This window comes from Coffea eugenioides, unplaced genomic scaffold (genome assembly GCF_003713205.1).
Source record: "Coffea eugenioides isolate CCC68of unplaced genomic scaffold, Ceug_1.0 ScVebR1_1007;HRSCAF=1786, whole genome shotgun sequence".
NCBI lineage: Eukaryota > Viridiplantae > Streptophyta > Magnoliopsida > Gentianales > Rubiaceae > Coffea > Coffea eugenioides.
Window position 1 is genome coordinate 34,965 of NW_020861375.1, and position 6,988 is coordinate 41,952.

Below are 6,988 nucleotides of genomic sequence, written 5' to 3' on the forward strand. Positions count from 1 at the left end.
CCTAGGCAACTCAAAGGCTATACTAGCCAAGGAACATAGAACAAAAGCCCCTATTTACATCCACCGTGACACGTCAAGGTCAAAAACAAAAGGAAACGTGTCGTCCTACTATGTTCCTAACTATCCCACAAAAATCTCCTCAGTCCTAAATCCTAACAGGTCGTCTGGCTAGACGCCAACCCCACAGACTCCGAGGATGCACTCGGCTCCTCCTCCGGGTCCTCCTCAGGATCCTCCTCTGGATCCTCCCCAGGAGCACCAGGAGCGCCAGGAGCTACAGGAGCTTGGCCTTCTCCGGCCAAGTCCTGAAGCACGTCATCCACTAGTGCCTCGCACTCAGTCAGGATGTGGCCGGTCCGGTCTCGTACGTCCGCAACTACTCGCATAAGGCGTCCGGTCGTCGCCTGAGCCTGCTCGCGGAAGGCATCCGTCCGCTGCTGCTCCTCCAATATCGAGGCCTCCAGCTCTCGAATCCTACCTCCCTGGCCTCGGAGGGTAGCCTGAAGGCGCTCTATCTCTGAGTGGCACCTACGATTGGCGCGACCCAATCATCGCCGCTCGTCGTCCACGGCAAGCACTACCCGATCGGGGTAGGAGTAGGTTTTCCAGCAGTCGCAGCGTCGAATCTTGCGCGCTGGGGACCACCGCTGCACTGGCCCACCGGGGCTCTCCTGATACGTGATCACACGGCTAACAGGCCCATCTAGGTACGGCTCGTCAATAGGAGCGTCAGTAGGCGCGTCAGTCGGTACCTCAGTAGGCGCAGGCTGGGACGGCCCAGCACTCCCGGAGGCGTCAGTACCCGCCGTAACCTAGGTTTACAAGTAACATGGCAAAAGTAAGTACACGACGCGTAGAAAACAAGGCTAAAGGCTAAGCTCGAAAATAAAACCCTAGCCTATCGTATCAAGCACTCAATCTATCCAGATCAATTCACAACCTAGGCTCTGATACAACCTGTGACGACCCCACCTCCCCCTAAGGTGTACCAGAGGGTTCGGCGGACCGCCTGTCCAGCTCTCGCCAAGACTCACTCACTATCTAAAACGAATCGCGTGCGTACATCCATGAACCATAAATAACATCCACAATTCAAGCTTATAATTTATATTGATACAATTCAAGGTACAAAGTCTCAATATACCAAACTAGTTCAAAGCGTATACAAATGAAATACAAAACATTCTATTCGAGGAATAGCGCGAGTACAAGACAAAAGTCAAAAGTCAAACAACTAGACTACGCTAGCCTTTACACGTCTCACGCCTCGTTCATACCCCTGTAAGGAAAACAAAACTAAAGGGGTAAGCCAAAGCTCAGTGATGTTCCAGATATCAAATTGTCCAGCAAACAAGATAATAACAATGTAATAGTGAAATAGCGAGCAAACAAGTTCAAGTAAAGAGATAATACTTCAAGTAGTCAAGAAATGTGTGGATCATGTTCACAAGTAAGGATACAGTTGCTCATGTCTCGGCTCCATCCCAGCTTGATCGAATATTAGTTGACACTCCGTCAACTTTCAGGTAATAACTAGTCCAGAAAGAAAACTCCACTTCTCGCCAGTCTCCGTCCACCAATCAACCCCCTTCTCCGGGCCCGCACACCCCACGAAACACGGGTGGTAATACTCGAGTATACCGAATTGCCGAGGAGATAACACTCCACTTGACCTTACTAGTGACCCAAGGTTTGTTATTTAATCGACCAGGCCCTTGCCGGCTCGACTCGATTAACTAGCCACAGGGTTTCTGGAATTCCAGGCATAATATAATTCATGTGCATGTAGAGCAAGTCAAGTAAAGTCGATAAACAAGAACAAATTTGGATAGGGCAAGTGCGATAAAGTACACCCTTACTCTATCAAATCACATGTATATCACGTATTCACGTTGATCAAAGGTAAATGGCAAATATCGAGTTCAATCAGATATTTGGAAGCACTCACCAAAATAGTGCCTCTAGTGCTCGTGTCTGGGTGGTACTCCGGGTTTGGAGTCCAAATCTGCGATAAAACTTAACTTGAGAACTTTGAAAATCAACTAAGGTTCGAAACTTAAGCTTTTCGTTCAATAAGAATCAAGAAATTGAAATTCACTTGAGAAATAGTCGTGAAATAGTTGCTCGCTTTTCAAACTGAAAAATTTGATAACATGTTTGCTTGGAGATGACTTTTGAGTCAAAAGTGCAAGTAAAACGGTTTCATAGTGATTCATATCGTTTTCCTAAGAGTACAAGTTCGGCCAAGTCCTAACGTATAACCCTCGATAAACAAAGTAGCAAAGGTCCTCGATAGTTCAAGTGATAATCACTTCTAACCTTTACTCAAGTTGCAAGTATAGTTTTCTAGTCCTCAAGCGTAAATTTGGCCAGCATGCCCTTTGTGTTTACCTAATTTTCCAGCCATTTATGGCTTCATTATTTTTCCTCAGCCAATCCCAAAGTCATACATATCATAGATTCAAGTAAATAGCCGTTCCATAGGCTCATAACAACATAAGAACAAAAATCAAAGTGATAACAAGTGCGGAAATGTAACCTAGCAAAAGACAGATTTGACGTGTGGTTGCGGAAATAACACATCCGAGGCTACGCTTATCGGATTGAGGCGAAAATTATACCTTTTCGAAGCTAAGACACAGGGATACAATTTTCATGAAGATCACTTAGTCCAGTTTCCAATGCAACCTAGTCAAATTCCCAATTTACAGAACCAAAATCCAACTAGTCGGCTAATTAACCGCACTGTACTGGAATGGTCATATCTCAGGTTACCAAGGTCCGATTAAGGTGTTCTTGGAGGCGTTTAAAAGCTAAGACAGCATACTAAAACTTTTATGTTTTGGAAAATAGCTAAATCCCAACGGATTATAGTGAATAAACACAACCAAATAGGCTAAACTGTCCACGCGGAACTCTGGAATGTAACCTAGAACAGCGAGGGTATTTTCATCTTTTCACAAGCTACGTTGCTCCGATTGGGCTGAAATTTGGTAGCCACATATAAAATACCATTATATACAACTTTCATGTTTTATTCCAAGCCCAATTCGGCCTCTAACATGGTGCAACAAAAACGGGCAGAATAGGGTGAAAATTTCCAGAAATCTGAAATCTTTTGGTTTCAATGATAGTTTTCTTAATTTCTTGCTACACTTGCTACCAAAACCCCCTATATAACCTTGGATACAACATATATCAATCATACATCAAGTATAGGCAGCAAGCCATCAAACCCTAATTCATGTAACAAAAGGAAAACTGCCCAAAACATGATAATAACCGTCATTCATCACAATATTGAGAAGCCAAGCTAATTTAAACAAGATTAAGAGTAAAATTTCGGGAAATCATCATCCTTACCTTGCTTAGTGTCTACCAAGAGCAACCCTAGCTTTCCCCTTCAAAATTTCACCAATAGCTCACTAAATAAACACTCAAGGGTGCCTTTAATCGGTTTAGTTTCTTTGTTTCCTCCCTTGGTTGCTAGATTCAAGAAGAAATGAAGAAGTTTTTCTCTTGTTCTTTCCCTCTCTCTCTCTCGGCTCTTCAGCAGAAAAATGAAGGAGTATGGAGTAATTTGGGGGATAAGAAGGTTGGACAATTGTCTTGGTCAATGGCCCCTAATGGTGTGACACTTGTCACAACCCTTACCAAGTAAAATTTTCTTTTTCTCTCTTGTATTTTCAGCCCTTAATTTCGGTCAAGCTTAGCTGGAAATTAGGAGATATTTTGCTCAAATATTAATGAGCTTGTATGGTAAGAAAGTGGTGGTCAAGTGGTGCGTTCAATCGGTAGTGCGCGGTACCCGTCGGTTCGCGCCGTTTTTCTTAAAAACACACGTACTAGGGTTTTTACTTCCTATTCACTAATCTTGTATCATTGCTCCTAATTACATATTATTTCTCACTTAAAAGTCATTTTTAATCACCAAATTTGGTCCTTGCTCCGTACCGAAAATTCATCCGGCGAAAAATCGCGAAAACCCTAATTTTGCTCCAATCTTGAAACCAAAAGTGAAACCCTACTTTCTAGGTTTATTTACACTCATTGTGGAATGATTTGGGTAGTAGGGTTTTAATAAATAATAATTTTCAAATAAAAAGCATTTTTGAGAAAAAATATAAGAAATTTGCGAGTCCTCACATAGGGACCAAATTTGATCGACGTGAATTTGTAAGGAACGTAAAAATATACTTTTAAAAGTGGAGGATGAAAAAAGTCATTTTATAAAATATGAGAGACGTTTTGAACGATTTTCCCTTATAGAAATTTAAGTGGTAAGTATTAGTATATAATAGCTCATAACGCAATTCATTAGTAAATTAGTATATTATATAATAACCACTAGGTATCTAATTACGAGCATATAAAATCCGACAATTCGGTAATCTCGATATCAATTTTTCAAAGTATTTTATGAAACTTTTGAAATTAAATATAAATCGATTTTATGAAAACGTTTTACCATGTATTTCCAGTTTTTTTTTTTTTTTCGCTTCACACTCGTCTGGCAACAGAAATCCACAGTATCTGCTGCTAAATCAAATACCTCCTGCGTCTTCTTCACCGCCAATCCTCCTCCATATCCTCTTCCTTCCAATTAAGTTCACTAGAAAAGATAATACGCCGCGGTTTCGGGAGAGGCTCAAGAGGATTTTGCAGTCGCCCTTTTTTGCGATCTTGGTGAGAATTAAGAAGTTGACGGGTCTCTCTTCGCTATTTCGTTACTGGGGGTTAGTGTTCTGATTGTTTGACTTCTCGTTTTTTTTTCTGTGAGTTTCAAATTTTTGGTTTCATATTTTGTGAGAATTTTAGCGAGGATTTGCAGAATTCCTGGGGTAAAGAATTGGAAACATTTGCAGAATTTCAGAGGCTATGTTACCAAGGAGCCGTACTGCCGGTTTCATTGCCTTTTTCTTTCCTTTTTTGGTTGAAACTTTGATGCCTTCCTGGTTGATGGATGCTACTGTAGTTGGCATGGCAGATATGCACAAAAGCAAATCAGTTGTTGAGTAAAACTATGAGCAATCCAATCATTGTGTTGTCCAATGTCATCCACTTAAATTGACAAATGAAGTGTATATTCTTTCTGATACATACATATTTAGTTTTCTCAAAGGTTACAGGAGCCTTTTAAAAATTCCTTACATATACCAGACTCAGTTCTGAAAACTGAACCCGATGCAATCAATAAGTCAATAACCATGTCAGAGTAGTTATTAGCAACTGCATGCTCACTGTACATTGTAGGAGATAAGTTAAATCTCAGGAACAAATTTCACCTGACATATACCACTAGAGGAGTATAAGAGCTAAGTACCAGGAATTCAGACTTGATAGTAAAAGCAGAACTGGGAAGCTTTTTAACTAATGCAAGTGTCACTTTGAGCAAAATGCTCAGGAACATTTTTCTGTTACTTTGGTCTCTCTTTGGCTTAATGCTTTTTTTCCCCTACCCATCTACTCAACTACTACATGAATCTTTGCTGTTAGTTTGGTTTCTGGCAATTTCATGGGTTTTAAATAATTTCAGGATGCTTAGTTGAAGACAGCGTATTATAGCCATTAGATGTTGTTTCATTTTCGCTTTCTCTTCAGTTGTTGTGCATTGCAAGCTTTGGTACTTGTTTTCTTCCCACTGACTGTTTATTCCTCATCCTCGTCAAGTAGCCTGTGGCTGCTGTCAATTCTTCATCTACTAAACAACTTCTGAAAACAGAAAACAGCGGAATAGTTAAGGCTGATGAAGTCATAACCGCAACCTATGAGGCATGTCTTTTGATTTGTTCAGATTTTGCCCCCTCCTCTTTGTATTTTCTTCTCCACAAAATTTCTATATATTTGAATGATTGAAGAGAAAAGTTTGTATTTGGAGGAAAAAAGTTGCAAATGTTGTACAGATAACACTCAATTTGACAAATCCAGTAACAAGCAATAAGTATTGCATGAAAGGATAAGTTTATAAAATGGTTTTATTCCACAAGGAATTGTTGAGAATCAATTAGCATCTATTTAATTTGCTAATTAGCTGTTCCTCACATGAACTATCTTTGACTTTTAATAGTGACATAGTAAGTTTTTTGGTTGCTTTGCCGTTATCATTCAATTGTTATATTGAACATGTGTATATTGATTGCAGTTAATCAGATGAGATACCTTTTTACTGAATTATATTTGTATGGAACTGTATCATTCAATTTTGTTGGTGGTTACGTGGCATATTACAAATTTCAGGAATTTAGAACAAGGTTGTTTTGATTTTTACCATTTCTTCAGATTCAAACAAAGTAACAATAGGATCTTGAAAAAGTTTTAGTATTAGAGATTTTAATGTTCTTTGCAATCATCATAATGTCCATAAATACATAGCTGATATTGTTATTTATCAGCACTGTTACCTATCGACTTATCATCTATTTGAACTTTTCCATTTTGTTCTTACTGCAGACAAGTCGTGGATTGAATAATTCTCTGTTGTCAATGAAACAAGTACTGTGCAGTATTTCTTGGGGGGTAGATGAGAATCTGAGTTGATAAGATAAAAAAGAGGAGACTTGTGAATTGAGAGAAAGCGAGGCATATAATAAAAGATGAGGTTGATAAATGTGGCGACTTGTAATCTGAATCAATGGGCTATGGATTTTGATTGCAATATGAAGAATATTAAGGAATCTATTTCTAAGGCTAAAGAAGTTGGAGCTGTAATCAGGCTTGGCCCTGAGCTCGAAATCACTGGCTATGGCTGTGAGGACCATTTCTTGGAATTGGATACCGTCACTCATGCGTAAGGACCTCCCAGATTTTATTTTTTTTGGGAATCCTTGTTATTTTTGGGAATCTCACAGGCAAAGACTCATGCTTTGTAACTCTTGTTATTTTGCATCTTTTTGTTGGGACAAAAATTTGGTTTTGAAATTTTAAATTTGATTTGTAGGTGGGAGTGCTTAGCAGAGCTCTTGCTTGGTGATTGGACAGATGGCATATT

The 6,988-nt window shown here is 39.7% G+C and overlaps 1 long non-coding RNA gene across 1 annotated transcript; it reads left to right on the forward strand.

Moving 5' to 3' along the window:
• The first annotated feature begins 4,493 nt into the window (after positions 1–4,493).
• Positions 4,494–6,988, forward strand: LOC113754744. Its single transcript, XR_003465356.1, has 3 exons — positions 4,494–4,736; positions 6,451–6,787; positions 6,938–6,988. It is a non-coding gene; the product is annotated as an uncharacterized LOC113754744 (long non-coding RNA).